At 44.9% G+C, this 21,899-nt stretch overlaps 1 long non-coding RNA gene across 7 annotated transcripts in view; it reads right to left on the reverse strand.

Annotated features, from left to right (window-relative positions):
- The window catches only part of LOC134351812 (uncharacterized), a 144,018-nt gene that overhangs the window by 77,095 nt on the left and 45,024 nt on the right, over positions 1–21,899 (reverse strand). For 3 of the 7 annotated variants that reach the window (XR_010019261.1, XR_010019258.1, XR_010019262.1), the window contains exon 2: positions 15,213–21,687. The exons of 3 other annotated variants lie outside the window; for them this stretch is intronic. This is a non-coding gene — a long non-coding RNA (uncharacterized LOC134351812). Of the gene's footprint in view, positions 1–1,126; positions 2,463–15,212; positions 21,688–21,899 lie in introns of those variants that run through there. One more of the 7 variants, XR_010019263.1, reaches the window with a different exon arrangement.

The following is a 21,899-nucleotide window of genomic DNA, read 5'->3' on the forward strand; positions in this document are numbered from 1 at the left end:
CCCAGAGTCTTGCTGGAAACAAGGCAGCAATCTGATTAACCAGGGTTAAAACTCAAGCCTGTGCACAGGCACCAAGCTCAGAATCATGCCAGGATTATCATTTAATTGCTCAGCTACTGCTACTAGCTTAAAATTTGGCACTCAAAGCAACCTGGGCACGACTGTTCTGGGCAATGCCACCCGCTTCATTGGCTGTCATTCAACTCAAACAATTTAACTGAAATAAAACATCACTTCCTGGGCATCTGAGCATATAGTGATCACATTTGATGGAGCGGGGGTCTGGTTAGAAAAGTTTTTGACACACATCAGGGACAAATCAGCTGTTGGAAACACATGCACTGCGGTAAGGGCAAACACAATTAAACACTAGAATCATCTGCTGTTGAGCTGTAAGTAACAGGAAGTAACAAAGCCTGCAGCCCAGGCCAGTGTGCGTCTTTTTTTTAAAAAACGTGCTGAGATTCTAACCAAGTAGAGGGAGCACTACACTTCCTGGGGGAGGCCGAGGTACAGGATGCTGGCTTTTGCTGGTCTCAGCCCCCAGTCCTGCACCACTCCAAACTCACATTCCACAGTGAGTGCACACAGGCTCACATGAGTCATATGGTAAAGCCACAGAAGGGCTCGGGGAAGCTCTGGAATTAAAGATCTTATATGAAATGACACAGTCTAAGAAGAAAGGCAGAGCAGATGGTGGGGTGAGGCAGGGGGGAAGAGGAGGAGGGGAACTGAGGGCGGAAGAGGAGGAAGGGATTTGAGGGGAGAAGGGGAGGAAGGGATTTGAGGGGAGAAGAGGAGGAAGGGAATTGAGCAGGGAAAAGGGTCAGAGGCGGCAGGGGAGGGGGAGAGGCAGCAGGAGAGGGGGAGAGAGAATGTGAGGCAAGGAGGGAAGGAGAGGGAAGGGGAGGGAGGAAATATAAAAGCAGTAAGTAGAGCTATTAATAGGAAGAGGATGAAGGCAACAGGGTTTGAGAGCATAACTTATGCCTGTCCAATTATGGTGGCAAGGGACAGCTGACTTGCTGAATCTGCAGCAGATGGCAAGCTCTGAAACACAAATGGATTCAAGAAAAAGACATCCAATATCCCCCCCGGGTCAACCAGACTAACCGCAAGCAGCTACCTTCCAAGTAGATGCTGACTTCTGTAACAATCATTTTGGAGCATACACGATCTGTTCCCAGGTCGGTGCTGAGTTCCACCTGTCTCAACTGATTCACATTCTCTAGGTTGTCAGACTGAGTACCATAAACCGTGAGCAGAACTGGGCCATTTGACCCATCATGTCTGCTCTGTGATTCCCATTCTCCTGACTTCTCCTCGTAATCTTTCAGGGGTTGACTAATCAAGAACCAATCAATCTCCAGTTTAAAGATACCCAATGACTTGCCCTCTATAGCCATCTGTGGCAATGAAATCCAGATTCACCACCTTTAGTTCCTCCTCCTCTCTGTTCTAAAGGGCCAGCCTTGTATTTTGAGGCTGTGCCCTATGGTCCTAGACTCCCCCACTATTGGAAGCATCCTTTTCACATCCACTCTATCCCGGCCTTTCAATATTTGATTTGTTTCAATGAGGTTCTCCCTCATTCATTCATTCAGTTAAACTGTAGTGAGTAGAAGCCCAGAGCCAAAAACGCTCCTCACATGTTAACCCTTTCATTCCCAGGATCACACTCGTAAACCACCTCTAGACCTTCGAAACACAGGAAATTTTGGAATGACTAGGACTTTATTGGACAGCCTATGGTCTAACCTGCCATTTTATCTCTCACCACAACGGCTCTCTGAGTCTATTTGCAAACCTCCACAAGATACACAACAGCACAACTCTAGCACAGCACACCCTGCAAGTCCATTTTCCCCTCTCATCTTCTGCTCCATATTCTTGCTCCCAATATGCCAGGCCACTCTATTCCATCCTACACTCCATGAATTTGTGGTCATCTCCATCATGGGCACAAGCCTTCACAGAACCAAGGATATCTTTAAAAGGCAGCATCCATCATTAAGGGCCCCCACTACCCAGAACATGCCCTCGTCTATTACCACCATCTAAGAGGAGGTACAGGAGCTTGAAGACAAACATTCAACATTTTTGGAACTGTTTCTTCCTCTCCACCATCAGATTTATGAGTGGAACACAACCTCACTATTGCTCCTGGTGTGGCCTCCTGCGTAGATTGGGCATCTCGCCAAGCACCTACACACCTCCCGCCAGAAGAACTGGGATCTCCCAGTGGCCACCCACTTTAATTCCACTTCCCATTCCGATATGTCAATCCATGGCTTCCTCTACTGTTGTGATGAAGCTACACTCATTGGAGGAAAAACACCTTATATTCCGTCTGGGTAGGTTCCAACCAGATGGCATGAACATCGATTTCTCAAACTTCCAGTAATGGCCGCCCCTCCCACCTTGTCCTTCACCATTCCCCAACTCACTTCTCTCACTTTCTCTCCTTGCCCGCCCATTGCCTCCCTCTGGTGCTCCTCCCCCTTGTTCTTTCTTCCATGGCTTTCTGTTTCTTTCACCTATCAACTTCCTAGCTCTTTATTTCATCCCTCCCCCTCCAAGTTTCACCTATCACCTTGTGTTTTCCCCTCCCCCCATTTGTGTTTCTCCCTCCCCTCTCCCCACCTCTCTCCCCTTCCCCTCCCCCACCTCCCCTCAGCAATTTTTTTCCTGTCCTGCTGAAGGGTTTCGGCCCAAAACGTCCACCGTACTCTCTTCCGTGGATTCTGCAAGGCCTGCTGAGTTCCTCCAGCATTTTGTGTGTGTTGTTCATTATTTTTGTTATATTTTGGACTTTTTAGTATATATTTATTATAATTTATAGTATATTTTACGTACTGCACTGGTCTGCCACAAAACAAATTTCATGACATATTTCAATAATATAATCCTGACTCTGATTCTGCCTAAAGACTGCAACCTCTGTTCCAACTCAAGAGATCATAACCTCTGTACTTCCTGACCTATATTTAACTTGTATCTCAGCACTAAACATATTTGCCTTTGATTTAAAATACTTTGTCTTATCTGATTATGATCAATTGTTCCTGTTCTACACTCACCCCCAGACAACTGACATATTTTTCCCCTCCATTATTCGACTGGGCTTGAGTCTGAGGTTGAGCTATCTCTCTCAGCCAATAACCATCTGAATCCAACCCTAATCCACCCCCCACCCCTTCTCCTCCAAAGTTCCTCAAAACCTTCGTTCTTGGGGACCTTTTATTCGATATTTTCATTTAATGTAATATTTACCCTTCTTGTTTTTTTTTCACTGTTTTAATGGAGGTCGGGATTGAGGACGTGATTTTAAGTTTAACTCTGTTTGGTTTCAAGTTAGCCCATTGCTTTGCTTTGCTTTTAGTTAGTTGCACGGTGGGTTTTTTTTGGGGGTTTTTTTTTTCTTTTTTTCCATTGATATATATAAAATCTAGTATACTATTATGTTATTTTGGTTTCTTATGCTTAAATTACATTGTTTGTAGTATTTTCTTTTTGGTATTGTTATCTTTTGGAATTTTATTATACTTTAACATTGTATTAATGTTTATATGGCTTACCTTTTTTGTATACTTACTCAATAAAAAGATTTAAAAAGAAAAGAAAACCTTCGTTCTGCTCCAAAGTTTTGGTCACAGAGTTATACATCATGTGCCTATCTAAGAGCCTCCTAAATATCCCTAACATGTCTACCCTTGTCAGGGTATCCACACATTCACCACTCTCTGTGTAAAGAACTCACCCCTGGCACACCCCCTCCATATATTCCAGCTTCAAATTATACCCCCTTGTATTAACCATTTCTGCCCTGGCAAAATATCTCTGGCTGTCCATTCGATTTATGCCTCTTATTATCTTGTACACCTCTATCAAGTCATCTCTTCACCTCCTTTGTTCCAAAGAGAAGAGCCTTAGCTCACTCAACCTATCTTCATAAGACGTGCTCTCTAATCCAGGTGGCATCCTGGTAAATCTCCTATGCACCTTCTCTAAAACATTGGTAGCCTCTGATTAACACAACGCTATTATGGCTCAAGGGCCTTGGAGTTTGGAGCTCAACCCTGGCATCCTTTGTAAGATGTCTCTACATCCCCCTGTGGAATGTGTCGGTTTTCTCCAGCTGCTCTGGTTTCCTCCCACAGACCAAAGACGTACTGGGTAGGTTAAAAGGTCAATGTAAATTGTCCCCTAATTAGGTAAGGGTTTAATCGGGGTTGCTGGGCAACATGTCTTGAAGTGCTGCAAAAGCCTATTATGTTTTTCAAAATAAGTAAATAAGTCCTTCCTATAATGAGGCAACCAGAACTCAACACAATATTCCAATACACAAACAAGAGATTCTGTAAATGCTGGAAATCCAGGGTAACACACACAAAATGTTCGAGGAACTCAGCGAGTCAGGCAGCATCTATGGAGATGAATAAACAGCTGACATTTTGGGCTGAGACCCTTTAATCATTCCAAGTGTGGTCTAACCAGGGTTTTATAGAGCTGCAACATTACCTTGCAGCTCTTAAGCTCAATCGTCCGACTAATGAAGGCCAACACACCATATGACCTCTTAGCAACCCTACTACATTGCTTGGCAACTTTGAAGGATCAATGGACATGGATATAGAGGTGAGGGAAACATTCCACAGAGACTTTCAGGCAGAAATGCTTCAGCACTTGAAGGAATATAAATAGAATGGCTGTGGGGAAAGACAGGGAAGATGTGACTGATGGGAGTGCTGAACTTTTACAGACTGAATGGTCACCTCCTGGGTCATAAAGGACCTAAAAAGAAATTCCTCACAACCCAGTAGAACCTCTGAGAAATCAGCGGAGACTTTGACAGATTTCTTCTCAATTTCTTGCAGTTCTTATATGGCTGTGTGAAATTTATTATTTCAAAGGTATAAGAAATTGAGAAGCATTTGCTTCCGTCTGATAACATCTTCATTCCCATCTCTCAAAGTCTGCTTATCAAACTCTAAACATAGATTTTCCTGAGGGTGATGGCTACTTCAGTTAATGGAATTTAATTTTACTTGCTACAAGACATTTATTCTGTGTTTTAGTCGTAAGTAGGTCACAAGTCACCGCATCAGCTGGGTGTCACTTACTACTGTGGTAACACTCTCACTTCAGAGTTAGAAGGCTGTGGGTTTAAGTTCCTCCTCCAACCTAATTTGGAATACAAAAACTATGTTGACAGCCAGGTACTCATACAGCCAGGCCGATATAGACACAACCACAGGCCCATCTTCCATCATGTGGATGTTTACTATTGATGAGAGGACAGCAGAGTGGCACATCTGTAGCAGGAAGATTCCAGAAGAGGTAGTTAAAACTGCCCACACATGGTTGGCACCAATCTACCCACCATCAAGGATATGTATAGAAAGGGATGCCGGAGAAAGCCCCGCAACATCACGAAGGAGCCCACCTACCCTGCTTATAAACTGTTTGTTCCTCTTTCATCAGGGAAGAGGCTACGCAGCAGCCACACCAGGACCATCAGACTCAAAAACAGTTACTTCCCTCAAGCTGTCAGTCAGGCTGATCAAAACCTCCACCCAGTAACCCACCCCTCCACCACTACTTTATCATTTCCTGTCAGCGACACTTTGTGTGTAGACACTCCTGGTTAAACACCACTTTATGGGCATACAATGAATGTATATTAATAACCTTATATATTGGTATTTATTGTGTTATTTATACTTATCAAGTTTTTTCTTTCGCTGCACTGGATCCAGATTAACAATCATTTTGTTCTTTACGCTTGTGTACTGACCAATGACAATAAACTATCTTCATTCTGTACAGACAGACTCAGGTTCAGATTTTTATCACAGGAACATCGAGACGACGTATCGTAAAATAAGTAGTTTGCTTTAACAGCCGACACAACCCAAGGATGTGGTGGCACTGTAGTGTAGCTGTTAGCATAATGTTATTACCATGCCTACAGGCCATCACTGTCTGTGAGGAGTTTATACTCTCCCCCGTGACTGCGTGTGTTTCCTCCAGGTGCCCCGATTTCCTCCCACAGTCCAAAGACATACGGGTTAGTAGGCTTTGTCACATGGGTGTAAATGGGCGGTGCAGTTTCGTGGGGCTGAAAGGGCCTGTTACTGTACATAAAATAAATGTGCTGGCGTCGGCCTGCAAGTATCGCCAACACAGCAAGTCCACAATGTTTGGCAGAACAACACAGAACAAAACAATGCAGACCAAGCCTCCTTCCTCATTCCCACCCACTCATACACACACAAGACACTGCCTCGCACTGCCCAAGATCCGGATTCAATCCCAAACTCTCTGACTGTGTGGAGCTTGCACGTTCTCCATGAGATCACATGGGTTACTTCCTCAGTGCAAGACATGTAGCAACAGTTAAGAGGCATCTGCATAGGTATGAAGAAGTGTAGGTCATAAAGAGATATGGAGTTAGTACAGGCATAGGGAACATACAGATAAGGATTGACTGTCAGTATCAATGACGTTTCTCTGCTGGAGAGATCTACAACATTAGGTGTAAGCTAGTAGTTTAATTGGCTGTGGAAAATTGGTCCAAATGTGTTGGTGAGTGAAGGCTGAAGGGTTTCGGCCTGAAATGTTGACTACTTTTTTCCAGAGATGCTGCCTGGCCTGCTGAGCTCCTCCAGTATTTTGTGTGCATTGCTCGGATTCCAGCATCTGCAGATTTTCTCTTGTTGGTGAGTGAACAAATTTAGGCAGCAGTTGATGAAAATGTGGCCAGAATAATTTACTGCTATTTTTATTTTATTTTATTGATACATTGCGCAGTAGACCCTTGGAGCCACACCACCCCAGCAATCCCACAGCCCTGATTAACCCTAAGCTAATCACGGGGCCATTTACAATAAACAATTTACCTCCCTAGCATGTCTTTGGACTGTGGAAGAAACTGAAGCACCTGGGGAGAACCCAAGCATTCCACAGGGAGAACGTACAGAGACTCCCTACAGATGGAGTCAGAATTGAACTCTGAACTCCGGAATGCCGCAAGCTGTAGCAGCCTCACACTAACCGCTACATTACCATTGTACCCCATAAATGGGATTTTATAGAAAAAAGAACAAACCGCTGGAGGAACTCCATGAGTTGAGCAGCTTCTGTGGTGGGAATTAGACAGATCCTTCATCAGGACTGAAAGTTAGAGGGAAGATGGGCAGGTTAAAAAGGTGAGGGGGAAGAGTGTGGTAAGAGCTGACAGGCAATAGGTAGATCCACCTGAGGAGCAGTAAGTAGGCAGATGGTGGACAGAAGAGGTGATTAGTGGAGGCAAAGCACTGAAGATGATGGAATCTTGATAGGAGGAAGGGCACCCAGAGGGGAAGACAGATAGAAGAAGTTAAGGGAGTGGCCAGTAGGAGGACTGTGAGTGAAGAGAAGGTGGAGGGTGGAAGAGGGGCAATAGATAACAGGAGAAAAAGAGGCTAGAGAGTTACTGTGTAGGAGGAACGGGAAAGATAAGAGATAAACAGAACAAAGGAATTGGTTACTTGGAATTGGAAAATTCAATGCTCAAAATGAGATCATCTCAGCCACTGCACTGTAAACACTTTCAACTACTGTTTACATTGTAAGTACACACTGGTGTTCATGCACACTTTATTCCATTTCTAATCCTTTATCCTCTAAAATTGCTGGTCCCACCATATAGCAATGCTGTCTTCTCACTGCTGCGTTCGGTCCCACACCACCAGGCTTGGTAACAGATATTACCCTTCCACGATCAGGCTCTTGAACCAGCGTGGATAACTTCTACTCACACAACACTCATCCCTGAACACAACCTATGGACTCACTTTCAAGGACTCTACAGCGACAACAGTATTATTTATCATTATTGCTTTTTTTGTGTAATTTGCAGAATTTGTCTTCTTTAGCACATCAGTTGCTTGTTAGTCTTCTGTTTCTGTAAGGTTTTTCATTAATTCTATTGTGTTTCTTTGCCTGCAAGAAAATGAATCTCAGGGTAGTATATGGTGACATATACATACTTTGAAAATAACTTCACTCTGAATGTTGAACTTGCTAACTGTCAGTATCTGCCAGGAAACCCAATTAACCATCTCAAAACCATGCCACAGAGAACTATCTACAATGCTTACTATCTACACTGTTGTGACCCAGAACATGAAGCTGTCTGATCCATGCCTGCAATCATTGATACACCAATTTTCCCTCTTACAAGGGTGTAGCCTTATGTACAGCCAACTAGAAACACCATCAGGCAGGTACCAGGCCTTCTGATCTCCTACAGGTAGAAGCTTTCTCGTGCTAAAAAACTTCTGAAGTGTTGTTACCGTGGCAACACAGAAACCAATTTGCAAACAGCGAGTTTCCACTGACAGTGGTGGCAACTGTGTCCTCGGTTTCAGTGAAGACAATTAGTTAGAGCAATCATTGATCAGAGTTCAATTCCTGACACTGTCTGTAAAGAGTCAATACACACAAAATAACACAGATTCTGCACACGGATGCCAGCTAAGAGGGCTTACGGGGCATAATGTATCAGGATCAGGGCACCAGGTTGAGGCCTGTTACGTATGTCAGCCGAGGTCTGTCGCCTTCCGAGAAAAAGTATCCCATGCACAAGTTGGAATTTCTGGCGTTGAAATGAACAGTGGTGGATAAGCTGAGTGACTATCTCTAAGGGGCCAATTTTGAGGTGAGGACGGACAACTACCCCCCAACTTATATCCTGACCTCGGCAAAACTGGATGCCACAGAACATCAGTGGTTGGCGGTGTTGTCTGCCTATGATCGCAGCCTGAAGTACCGGCCGGAAAGCAGGAACGTTGATGCTTTGTCCCGACGAGCGCATGAGAGACTGGTCAGGGACGAGGAGTGGAAGAGAGTTCCTGCCCCAGGGGTGAAGGCCCTGTGTCAGTTTGCCATCACCGTGAAGGCAGAGGGAAAGGAGGGGTAGTATCAAGCGGTGGATCAGTTGGGAGCTTCTGATGACACCATTCCCCAAGTTTACCATAATCTGACGGCTCTGAAGACAAAGCAGCTTCCGGAATTGAATTTTGGAGAAATGGCAGCTGCTCAGTGAGACGACCCAGGCATTGGCACCATTTGGTCAGCGGTCGAAAAGGGAGACGTGGCTCAGGCAGAGAAGACAAAACACGCGGCGGTGCCCCCATTACTAAGAGAATGGCTTCGGCTGGAGTTGTGGAAACAGACCCTGTACCGGGTCACACCACGCCCAGACCAACCTCGGCGTTGCCAGCTGGTTCTGCTGAAAAAGTATTGGAGGATTTTGATGAAGTTACTGCACGATAATTCTGGACATTTGGGTGTTGAAAAGACCTATGGATTGCTCAGAGACCGGTTTTACTGGCCCCAAATGAAGTTGGAGGTTGAAGAATACCGCAAGTCGTGCATTCTCTGCATACAGCAGAAGACACTGCCCACACGGGCAGCTCCCTTGTCCCACTTGCAGAGTGCAGGGCCCCTGGACCTGGTGTGTATGGATTTCCTACCAATAGAACCCGATGCTGCCAACACGGTGAATGCCTTAGTCAGCACGGGATCACTACACCAAATATGAACAGGCTTTTCCTACCAAGGACCAGAGGGCATCCACAGTGGCCAAAGTGTTATGGGAGAAGTATTTCATTTATTATGACTTCCCCAGGCATATACTCAGTGATCAGCGATGGGATTTCGAAAGCAGATTCATCCATGAGTTTACTGGGCATGCTTGGAGTCAAGAAGTTGAGGACCACGCCCTATCACCTGCAGGGAGATCCCCAGCCCAAGAGGTTTAATCGGACCTTGCTAGACATGCTCGGAACCTTGGAGATCAGCAAGAAGAGCAGGTGGAGTCAACATATTGGACATTTGGTTCACAGTTACAACTGTACCCAAAATGAAACTACCGGGTACTTGCTATACTATCTGATTTTTGGCGCGAGGCAAAGTTGCCCATTGACCTTTGTTTTGGGACTGATGAGGCTGACTTACCCACCGAAGACTTATCTGAAGTATGTGTCTGATATGAGAAGAGAGCTGAAAAGGGCTTATGAATTAGCTGGGGTCGCAGCTACCAAGCAGAATCAAGGGAATAACAGGAAGTATGATCAAAAGGTGAGGTTCTCCCAACTCCTGCCAGGAGATCAAGTCCTCATAAGGAATTTGGGGCTACCTGGGAAACGTAAGTTGACTGACCGCTGGTCATCTACACCCCATGTGGTGGAGAGACAGGTGCCAAACTGACCAGTTTTCCGGGTGAAACCAGAGGATGGGAATGGGCCTATCAAGATTCTCCTTCGGAACCACCTGCTGCCCCTGGGACAAGAGGTGCAGATAGAGCCAGAGCCCGACTTGGAACCTACACCTAGTAAGAGGACTCTGCAGAAACGCGGAGCAACTGCAGGGCCCACAGTAGGCGAGGTTAGGCTGGCCCCCACCCCTGAGAGGGATACTGATTCGGAGGATGAGGACCTGGATGTGTGGTAACATGCTGCCTTTTGCTAACTTCCCGTTGATTGAGGAAGCGACAGACAGCCCTTCTCCTGCTGAGTTAGGTGAAGTGGGGGGCTACCTGTGGGCAGCCTGGGCTGCAGCCGGACCCTGCAGGGATGAAGCAGAACTTGGCGATGGGACAGAGGGGTCTGAGTTGCAGGTGGGCACGAGTGATAGGTCAGGAGAGGCCTTGCTAGGTAGACTGGAAGTATCCCCAGTAGTGTCCGAACCTGAAGAATTAGGTGAGGGGAAATGGAGGTCTCAGAGAATTAGACCACCGGATAGGCTGGCCTACGTAGCACCAGGGAAACAGAATGTGACCACTACCGTTTTGGAGAGCTATGTCACTGCTTTTTACACCTGGATTGGACTTTGTGTTTTGCAGGAAAGGTTGGTGAATTATCTCAACGTCATGAGGACATGACTAAATTTGGTGGGGGAAGACTGTAATGCGCTGTAAGGTTCCACTGCTAATGGAATGGTTTCTCTGCAGTAGCAATGTTTCGGTTATGACTGGAGATAACGGGGGATTTGGAACGTGCACCATCCAATGGGGCATGTTGTTCTTTCTTGAGAGAAGGGATTTTGTGGTCTTTTGTCTGGGAGAGATGGAGGGAGTCGGCAGACCGCCGGAGGGAGTTGGCAGACCGCTAGACGGGCTGGACTTGGAGCGAGGGTCCGAAGACCCGTGACGCTCAGAGGACGTTGGTGGGGAACGAATGGACGGAACCGTGAGCTTCAAAGTTGCACATTAAAAAATATTTCATGAGAATGGGCCCTTTTCTTTTTTTTTGTTTCTTTACTAACCCTATAGTCAAATTAAGAATTATACAGCTCAATCGTTTAATCGCATATTGTATACTGTTTTTTATTTCGTGGTACTGATTTATAACAGGGGAACGCATCACGCAGCATCCACCCAAACAAGATTTCTCAAGTTTGGCCAGGCCAGAGGCTGTCTTCCTCCAGATTAAGCCACTAGCCGATCCTAAGTGTTACCTTAGAAATCCAAAGCAGTACACAAAATTCTGGAGGAACTCAGCAATTCAAGCAGCATCTATGGAGAGGGATAAAGAGTGACGTTTCGGCCAAGATGCTTCAGAATCAGAATCAGGTTTAATATCACCAGCATATGTTGTGAAATTTGTTGTCTTTGTGGCAGCATACAATGCAATACATAATAATAGAGAAAATTTGTTAATTACAGTAGGTATATATGTATAAAATAGGTCAACAAGTAGTGAAAAAATAGAAATAAAAAAGTAGTGAGGTAGTGTTCATGGGTTCAATGTCTATGTCCATTCAGAAATTGACGGTAGAGGGGAAGAAGCTGTTCCTGAATCGCTGAGTGTGTGCTTTCAGGCTCCCGTAACTCCTTCCTGACAGCAACAAAGAGAAGAGGTAATATCCTGGGTGATGGGGATCCTTAATGATGACTGCTGCTTTTCTGAGGCACCACTCTTTGAAGATGTCCTGGAAACATTATGGGGGCTCCATGATAGAGCTGACTAAATTTACAATTCCCTGCAGCTTATTTCAATCCTGTGCAGCAGCCCCCTCTCCCCCTCCACCATACCAGGCACTGGGGTAGCCAATTAGAATGCTCTCCACTGTACAACTGGTAAGGAAAGGGAGAAAGGACATCCTTCATAGTTTTCCTCCGCATAATCCCGTTTCCTCCTCCCATATTCCGAAGTCATATGGTTAGGGTTAGTGATTTTTGGCATGCTGTGTTGGGTACTGGAAGTGTGGTGACACCCCAGCACAATCCTCACTGATTTCACTTGACACAAACAACATAGTTCACTGTACTGTATCATGTATATATGACAAATAAAGCTAATCTCTTTAATCTAATTACTGTTAGTCTGTACAGGCAAGTAACTTTTCCCAAAGCATCACCAAAGCATTCTACACACCCACTTGGAGAAACAATCTCCAGGAAGGCTGTGCACAAGAATTATTGAATTTAATAATTGAATAATTTATACATCTACTCCTAATGTAATCATCAATTAGAAAATAATGGAGGAGAGGGGAGAAAGGGAGAAAGCTGTGGGAGTGAGGTTTGTAAATGCACATACCCCATCTCATTGCACACTCCTGGTTTACTAACTCATCCAAAAGATGGTGCCTCTAACAATATAGAACTCCCTCGATCCCGCGTGATAACTAAATCCCTGAATGTAGGTAAACATTTAGATGAAACAAGCAGCTCAGCAATTTAGTTTTCCTACATTGATTAGCTAGAGCTAAATTTGTCACACATACCATTGAAACATAGAGGGAAATGTATCATTTGTGTTAACAACTAACATAGTCCGAGGATGTGCTGTGCTGGGGGAGGGGGCAGCCTGCAAGTGATGTTACACTAACAACACCAACAGTCCATGCCCACAACTTACTATCAGGCATCTTTGGAAACCAGAGCACCCAGAGGAAATAGACGCGGTTACAGGGAGACCGTACAAATTCCTCACAAGCAGTGACAGGAACTGGGATCCTGATTGGTAATCACCGGTGCCGTAAAGCGCTACACTGACTGCTACGCTACCGTGCTACCCTTGTAGTTTGGCAATGTAGATAACAGAAATGTTGCCTCTCAGCACAGATAAAAGAACACAGGAGGAAATTCGACTCATCAGATCCTTCTGCTATACATTCCATCCCCTCACCACAACACAATTCATAACCCAACATGGACCATTCCCAGCCTCTGAACCCTCCTTGGTACAGGAAGGACAGTCTATGATATCTGCGCTTAACTAGTAGTTAGCACCTTTTGTCTCTTCGTATCTCTTGTACCTAATAAAGTGGCCACTGAGTGTATGTTCATGGACTTCTGCTGCTGTAGCCCAACCACTTCAAGGTTTGAGTGTTGTGCATTCAGAGATGCTCTTTTGCACACCACTGTTACAATGTACAGGTCGACCTTCTCTAATCCGACTCTAAACCTGTAATCCGGTTCCTTCGATAATCCGCACTGATTTCAAATTTTCCGTGCCTCTGTACCAATCTGCTGCGCATTGTTTTGGTTGCACTAGATCTGTTCACGGGTTGGCGCACTCTTGTAAGCACAGAAAGGCGATTCCTGCTTGTTTTCCTGCATTTATTAATATTATTTGTGTGAGGCGCGGCTGCCCGGCACCCGCCAGCGGCGGGGGAGCTGGCATGTGCTGGGTCGGTCCGCTTGCCAGCAGTCGCGCACTGCCCTCCGGCGTCACCCGGCCGGTGCTCTGTTCTCTTCTGCCTACGACCTCAGATCAGACATGGTGACCCACTGAATTTAAGCATATTACTAAGCAGAGGAAAAGAAACTAATGAAGATTCCCTCAGTAACTGCAAGTGCAATGTCGTCTTTGGGGTAACTGCAAGTCTGTGCCTTTGCTATCGTTTAGCTTACGCGTGAGTGCTGTAGTGGGTGCGCTTTATCTTTTGCCAGTGGAGAGGGGGGATTGTTGCTCGCTGCTGCTTATGCGTGGGAGGGGAGCGGCGGGGGGGGAGTTTAGGGGTTCTAACATTTAACTATCGTTCATTCTTTGGGGCACTCCTCTGTTTTTGTAGATGGTTGCGAAGAAAAAGCATTTGTATACATTATATTGTATACATTTCTCTGACATTAAATGAACCTTTGAATCCTTTGATATTTTAAAGGTATGATGAGGCGGTTAGCTATCTTAATGTAATCCTTCTGTAATTCGGCATTTTCACAAATCCGGCACTCCTCAGGTTCCAATGGTGCCAGATTATAGAAGGTTGACCTGTATTATTATTTGAGTTACTGTCACCTTCCTATCAGCCTGAACCAGTCTGGCCATTCTCCTCAGACCTCTCAATGGTTTTGCACCATTCTCTGTAAACTCTACATTGTTGTGTGTGTGTGAAAATCTCAGATCAGCAGTTTCTGAGATCAAACCATCCTGTCACCAACAATCATTCCACAATTAAAGTCCCTTGGATCACAATTCTTCTTCATTCGGATGTTTAGTCTGAACAACTGAACCTCTTGACCATGTCTGCATGTTTTTATGTATTGAGTTGCTGCCACATAATTAGCTGATTAGATATTTGCATTAACAAGGTGTACATGTGTACCTAATAAAGAGGCCACTCAGTGTAGGTATAACCCAAAAATATTAAATTGTGTTTAGCACCTGTAAATGAACAAAACATACGACCATTTCCCATTACTAGGGAAATTTTGCATAAAATTATAACAAGCCGGTGGAGTACAGAGATATCCCCTAATGAGGAAGGTCGATAAGATAGTGGTGGTCGTGGTGAGAGGTGAGTGGGTCAGTCGGAGGAAGAGATGCAGAGAGTTGAAAGAAGGACGATAGGAGAGCCATGAATACAGAAGTATTTCACTCAGAACTCTGTGCTGCAAAGATGACGGGCAATAAATTCCTCCCACTTCCAGCTGAAACACCAAGTGAAAGGGGGAAATCGGTGAACTGGTTCTTTTTGTTCAGTTGCCAGGTATTAATACAAGGAACGAAATGGCTTCTCTCCATGTGAGTAGAAATTCTGCGATACTTGTGGTCACAACAAACAAAATACGAATTAAAGTGGAGAGAAAACTTGGGCAGAGAGGTGGATTTTAAAGACGAGATAGATGTGGTGAGGGGGTGAGAGGATTCAGGAAAGGAATGTTGCCCTGGTCCTGGACGGGACCGGCTTCGCTCTGCTGGGACGGCTTCACTCACCTTATTGCTCAATCGGCTCCATAGCTGTGAACTTGCTCTCAGGAACTCTGCTGCTCAAAAAATCAGTACAGTATTACTTGGTTTACTCTCTTTTATTATTTGCACAATTTGTCCTCTTCTGCGCATTGGTTATTTGTCCGTTTTTGTTTTGTGTGCTTTATCATGGATTTGTTTTCCTGTTTTTACCTGTAAGAAAATGCATCTCAAGGTTGTATATATGATTTTACAGGAGGAGGAGGAGCTTAGGAGGATTAATGCCGCCCAACGGCGACTCCTTTGCTTGCACCTTCGGAAACAGCTCCATTTCCATCTTTAATATCTCTATTTTTCCCTTTCAGGGTTCTTTTGAAGACTCTGACCTGGAGTTACACACTGACTATGGTTCTTTGTGGGAATGGGACCAGCTCTTGGGGGTTTCACGATTGGCTGAGAGCTCGGCCCAAGAGCTCAGCTCGCCTTCGGAGTTCCGGGATCTCATGGCTTTGGAGAATGTCGGTGTCCAGGCAGATCGGTGCGTTGTGGGAGATGGAAGATCTAAGGCTGTGTGCCCAGAGATCCGAGATCTTTGGGCCAGAGCTCGGAAAAAGTGACGCAACGGAATTTTAACATCATAAACCAGCGAGTCATTTGTTATGTTTCTCCCCCTCCTCGCTGTGAAATGGAGACACCTTTTTTTCCCCTTATTAGGGAGAGAGAGAGCCTGTGGGTTGTCAAATACCGGGTAAATGAGTAGTCTTTGTAGTACTGCAAGTCTGTGTCTTTGCTGTTGCTTTGCTCACGTGCTCGGTGGTGGGTGCCAATGCTTTTATTTTGCCCCTGGGGGTAGGGGGGATCATTGCTTGCTGCCACTTACGCACGGGAGGGGAGAGCTGGGGTGGGACTTTGGGGTTCTAACATTTAACTGTCGTTCATTCTTTGGGGCACTCCTCTGCTTTCGTGGAAGGTTGCGAAGGAAAAGCATTTCAGGATGCATATTGTATACATTTCTCTGACATTGAATGTACCTTTGAAACCTTTGAAACATCCATACTTTGATAATTTACTTTGAACTAACCCTAATCATGTCTTTGAAACTGTAAAGTGATTGCGCTTACTGCTACACTACTGTGCCGTGTAAAGTAGTCCGGTCTTCATCAGATCTCAATGTTGTCAGAACCTCTGATAATTGTGTCACTTGCTGACATGGTTCCCCAAGGGCTAAACTACCAGCCTGACTTGAATATTTCCTTTCCCTTTCCTATTTGAATGTTAATAAAGCAACATAATAGAGAGGATTTTACAGGGTGTTTTATATGTGCGTATGTGCACGCGTGCGCACGCGCACGCACACACACACACTTTTTTAACATCTGCAGTGTTCATTCAGCTGTTAGTGCCATTCTGTGCCAAAACAGCTTCAGTTTATTCATCAGTAGTAGGGTTTCGGCTGTTTGTTTTCCAGTGATCAGCAGGGTACGTTTGGCAGGAGATTCAGTAATCTAAGATTTTCACAGCATTATTATGGTGTGGTCCTGCTAATCTCTGTACTTATTAAAACCAGTTAGTTAAATGGAGAGTCAGCAAGAAACCCCAGATATGTATTAGTAAATCCTCAGCATCACAGTCCTGTTTGCTCCTTGAAGTATTTAAGTGAAAAGCTATTGGCTCTGGTACTTGTATGTGTCCAGGTCAAAGAAGCAGAGAAATATTGTAGACTCTTCCTATCCTGCAAATGGCCTTTTCCGAAAGCTCCCTTCTAGGGGGGTATTAAAACAAAAAAAAACCTTCATGCCAACTTAAAAATTTCTTCCTCCAGGCAGTTCATCTGATCAACCAATCCAGTTAGACCCCCTACCCGCTCCCTCCATCTATTACCCCTATCACTGCCTTGTAAACACTTTAAACCACTTTGTGGGAGAAGCCAGAGACTGGTAGACGGTTGCCTCTCTGACTGGAGACCTGTGATTGTGAAGTACCGCAGGAAGTGGTGCTGTGTCCATTGTTGTTTGTCATCTATATCACCGATTTGGATGTTAATATGGTTAACTGGATCAGCACTTCACAGATGACACCAAGATTGGGGACATTGAGAACAGCTATCAAAGCTTGCAGAGGGATCTGGACCAGCTGGAAAAATGGGCTGAAAAATGATAAATGAAATTTATTGCAGACAAGTGCAACGTGATGCACCTCAGTAGAACCAACCACAGTAGGTCTTGCACAGTGAACAGTATTGCACTGAGGAATGCTATAGAGCAAAGAGATCCAGGAATATAGCTCCAGAATTCATTGAAAGTGGCATCATAGGTAGATAGGTCGTAAAGAAAACTTCTGGCACACTGGCTTTCATAAATCAATGCACTGAGTACAGGAGAAAGGATGTTATGTTGAAATTGTATAACATGTTGGTGAGGCCTAATGTGGAGTACTGTGTGCAATTGTGGTCACTTACCTACAGGAAAGATGTAAATAATGTTGGAAGAGTATGGAGAAAATTAACAAGGATGGTAAGGAAAAAATGAATAGATTAGGACTTTATTCTTTGGAAAGTAGAAGACCGAAAGGAGATTTGATAAAGTTACACAAAATTATGTGGGGTATAGATAGGGTAAATGCAAGCAGGCTTTTTCCACTGAGGTTGGATGGGACCACAACTAGGGGCCATTGGTTAAGGGTGAAAGGTAAAAGTTTAAGGGAACAAGGGGAAACTTCTTCACTCAGAGGGTGGTGAGTGTACGGAATGAGCTGCCAGTGCACGTGGTGCATGCAAGCTTGATTTCAACATTTAAGAGAAGTTTGCTTAGGTATGATGGTGCTTAACAGCGATTCCTTCGAGCTCAGCTGCGGAAACAGCTTAATTTCTTCTTTTGATGCTTCTTGTTTTCCTTTCCGAGGTGGATGGGGTTCTGTCGGAGAAATGACCCAGAGCTACGCTCAAGACTTCAGTTCTTTATATTGGTGGGACCCGCTCCCAGGGGCTCATTTTTTGATATCCGAAAGACGCGGCCCAGAAGATGAACCGTCTTTGGGCTCCGCAGCCCTGGGGACGAACAGTTTCTAAGTCGATGCCACTGAGTGAAGCGTTGCGGGAGAAACTGGAACATCGAGAACAGCAGGAAATGGGCCATCAAGGGCTCTGTACTCGGCAAATCATGTGCTCTCTCTATTTGGTGGGAGTACTTGGAAAAATAAACGACGCAGCAGACTTTATCACCACAAATCAGTGAGTTGTTTTGTGACTCCCTTCTCGCTGTGAAAGGGGAACACCTCTCTAAGTTGAATTGCCGGGTTTTTGCTGTACTGCAGATCACAGCCTCCCTTGGGGGCTTTGCTATTGCTTGCTTGTGGGTGGGAGGTGCTGATGCTCTTTTTGCTGAAGTAAGTGGGGGAGGGGAGGGTCACTACTTTGCTGCCTCTTGGTGCATGGGGGGAAGCTTTGGGGTATTAACGTTTTTACTGTCACTCTTGACTACATGGGTGGTAGGGGTATGAAGAGCTATGGTCCAGCGCAGGTCGATGGGAGTAGACAGTGTAAAAGTTTCAACACAGACTACATGGGCCGAAATGCCTGTTTCTATGGCTCTGACACTTTTATAGTGCTGTTTACATAGTAAATACGTGCTGGTATTTAGGCATTTCCTGGCTTTAACATTGAACTTAGTTTTATATAATTAAGTCTTTGTTATCACTGTTGATTGTAGTTTTTTTTTGGTTGCTTATCACTCCAATACACCAGAATATCCTAATATTGTAGTGGAGAGGATCTTTCCTACCGTGGGGGTATCCAGAATTAACAGGTACAGCTTCAAAACTGAGGGGCAACTCTTTAGAATGGAGGTAAGGAGGAATTTTTTTCTGTGAATCTGTGGAATGCTCTGCCACAGACTGTGGTGGAGGCCAAGTCCGTGGGTATATTTAAGGCAGAAGTTGATCATTTCCTGATCGGTCAGGGCATCAAAGGATATGGTAAGAAGGCAGGTGTATGGGGTTGAGTGGGATCTGGAATCAGCCATGATGGAATGGCGGAATAGACTCGATGGGCTGAATGGCTTAATTTTTCTCCAATGTCTTATGGTCTAATATATGTAAATATCTAATAGTGAATAACATTCATACTTGAGCCTCCATGATCCTTGATCCTTGCTTTGGACGGTGGCATTTATTACCCATCCTTCATCCTTGCCTGTGATTGGAGAAATCTGGCAGGCCTTTTCGGGGAAAGGTTAAGGGGCAGCCATATGACTCTGCATTTAGAAGCACATCAAGTCCCAGACTGGGTAAAAGTCTTTTCATTCCCCCAGCATCCAGGCCATGTCACCTTAAAAGTTTCTTTCCCTGGGCAGTTAATCTGATCAATCATTCTAGTTAGTCTTCCCACCTCCCTGTATCTATTACCACCCACCATAGCACTGGAAAGTCAGGCTGGTATTTATGTACTTATGCGCATTTTATTCAGAGTCTGTACTTTGTACTTTATTTCTATACAATTCTTTGTCATTGCTGAATGTTGCTTTTTTGCTGCCTGGCTTGCTATACACCACAGCAAATTCCTAAACATGTGAATGTATATGGCTAATAAAGTTGATCCCGATTTGCAGTTTGTCCCATTTGAATTCAGTCTACACAAACAGTAGACAAGAAGGCAGGTCTATTACTAGCAGAACCACCCCAAAGCCCCCACCATTAATGGGCTGCAACCATAAATCTAACAACTCCCTGACTACAGATACAGGTAATATTTAGAGAGTCTGCAACCTGCACTCATTCTCCCAAAATGTTCTGCACGTGGGTAAATGCTGGCAATAGGATTAAATTAGTAGGATGGTAATCCTGAGGTATGGACTAACAATCCCGAAACTCAAATTCAAATCTTAGCATGGCCTATGGAAGGGGAAAGAGAAAAGGCCGAAAGTGCATGTTGGAAGGGATGGGGTCAACATTGCAAACTAAGCTTTGTACAGGAGGGAATACAGTGATGGATGACATAAGTTCCTGAGGCAGCTTCTAGTCCATGGAACAGAGAACAGTACAGTACAGCACAGGAACAGGTCCTTCACCCACAGTGTTGTGCCAAATTAATTAAGTAAAATGGCCAACTAAACTATTCCCTTCTGCCTACACAATGCCCATATCCTTCTATTTCCCTCACATCCATGTGCCTATCTAAACAGCTCTTAAATGCCCCTAATGTATCTGCCCCTACCTCCACCCCAGGAAGTGTATTCCAGGCACCCATCACTATATGCCTCTCACATCGCTTTTAAAATTATCCCTCTCACTTTAAATTCATCTCCCCTGGTATTAGGCATTTTAACCCTGGGAAAAATCTATCTATGGCTCTCATAATTTTATAAACCTCTATCAGATCTTCCCTCAGCCTTTGTCGCTCGAGAGAAAACAACCCAAGTCTGTCCAATCTCTCATTATAGCACATGCCCAGTAAACCAGGCAGCATCCTGGTCAGTTCTGATCTGAGTAATCCACAGTATGTGAAACCAGCTTCTGAAGTCTGTAATATCAAACAGTGAGAATGTGGAAATAGTGAGTCTGATTCAGTGTCTCAACCTGACTGTAAACAGCGATCTGCACAATCTGAACTCATCCCCCAGAGGTAAGAGGGAAGTGCCCAAAACCACAGCAACACCCAGTCACACCCCGGTCTTTCCGCTTGTCGTGAAAACAACCCATCCTCAAGAATGCAATCTGAGCAAAGGCCAATTCGCCAACAAGCACTCAACTAACACAAGGGAACGGGTTACATTTTACACAGGGTGTTCCACGGACATACAGACAGTCAAGTACTGCCCCAGTGTCGACACTGGCTGCACCTCTGTCCCAGCTCAGATCAGACATACACCTCCTTCCTGGCAGTAGAAGAAAAAAGAGGGCATGTCCTGGGGATGAGGGGCCTTAATGATGGATGCTGCCTTTCTGAGGCATCACCTTTTGAAGATTTCCTCAAGTGGAAAGGCTAATGCCCACGATAGAGCTGGCCAAATTTATTTATTTAGAGATACGACACATCACCCCAGCAACCCACTACCCCAATTCATCCTAACCCAACCTTGGTACAATTTACAATGACTAATTAACCTAGCCAGTACGCCATTGGACTGTGGGAGGAAGTCAGAGCACTGGGGGAAACCCCACACATTCCACAGGGAGGACATACAGAGACTCCTTACAGAACAGCACTGGAAATGAACTCTGAACTCCGGAACGCCCCAAGCTATAACAGCATTACACTAACTGATACACTAGAGTGGTGCCCAAAACTCCCCCCCGCCCATTTATTTAATAGTGGATGTATTCCAGATGTTACATAATTTACAATCCTCTTCAAGCATAGGGATGCCCACAGTATAAAGGACAACGAGAGAAGCCATGACTTCAGACATTCTGGCTCTAGCCTGACTGATTGGCCGTGGAGGGGTGGTGGTCGCAGTAGCTGTCTCCAAGATTGTCTTGAATGGTCCAATTTCACACACACCAGTCCCTAGAATGAAGGTAAAGAAAGGGATCCTTGAGATTTTCCTGACAATAACCTTTGTGCCCAGATCACCAAGACCATTTCCTAGTGTGTAGTTATAATTATCAGACATACACTTTGGCACACATTCCAGATGAGCGCACCTAAAGTATAAACCAGTTTAAAATTGAACAATTCACAAATGTAAACAACAGGAATTCTGCAGATGCTGGAAATTC

Source organism: Mobula hypostoma, chromosome 9 (genome assembly GCF_963921235.1).
Source record: "Mobula hypostoma chromosome 9, sMobHyp1.1, whole genome shotgun sequence".
NCBI classification, from domain to species: Eukaryota; Metazoa; Chordata; class Chondrichthyes; order Myliobatiformes; family Myliobatidae; genus Mobula; species Mobula hypostoma.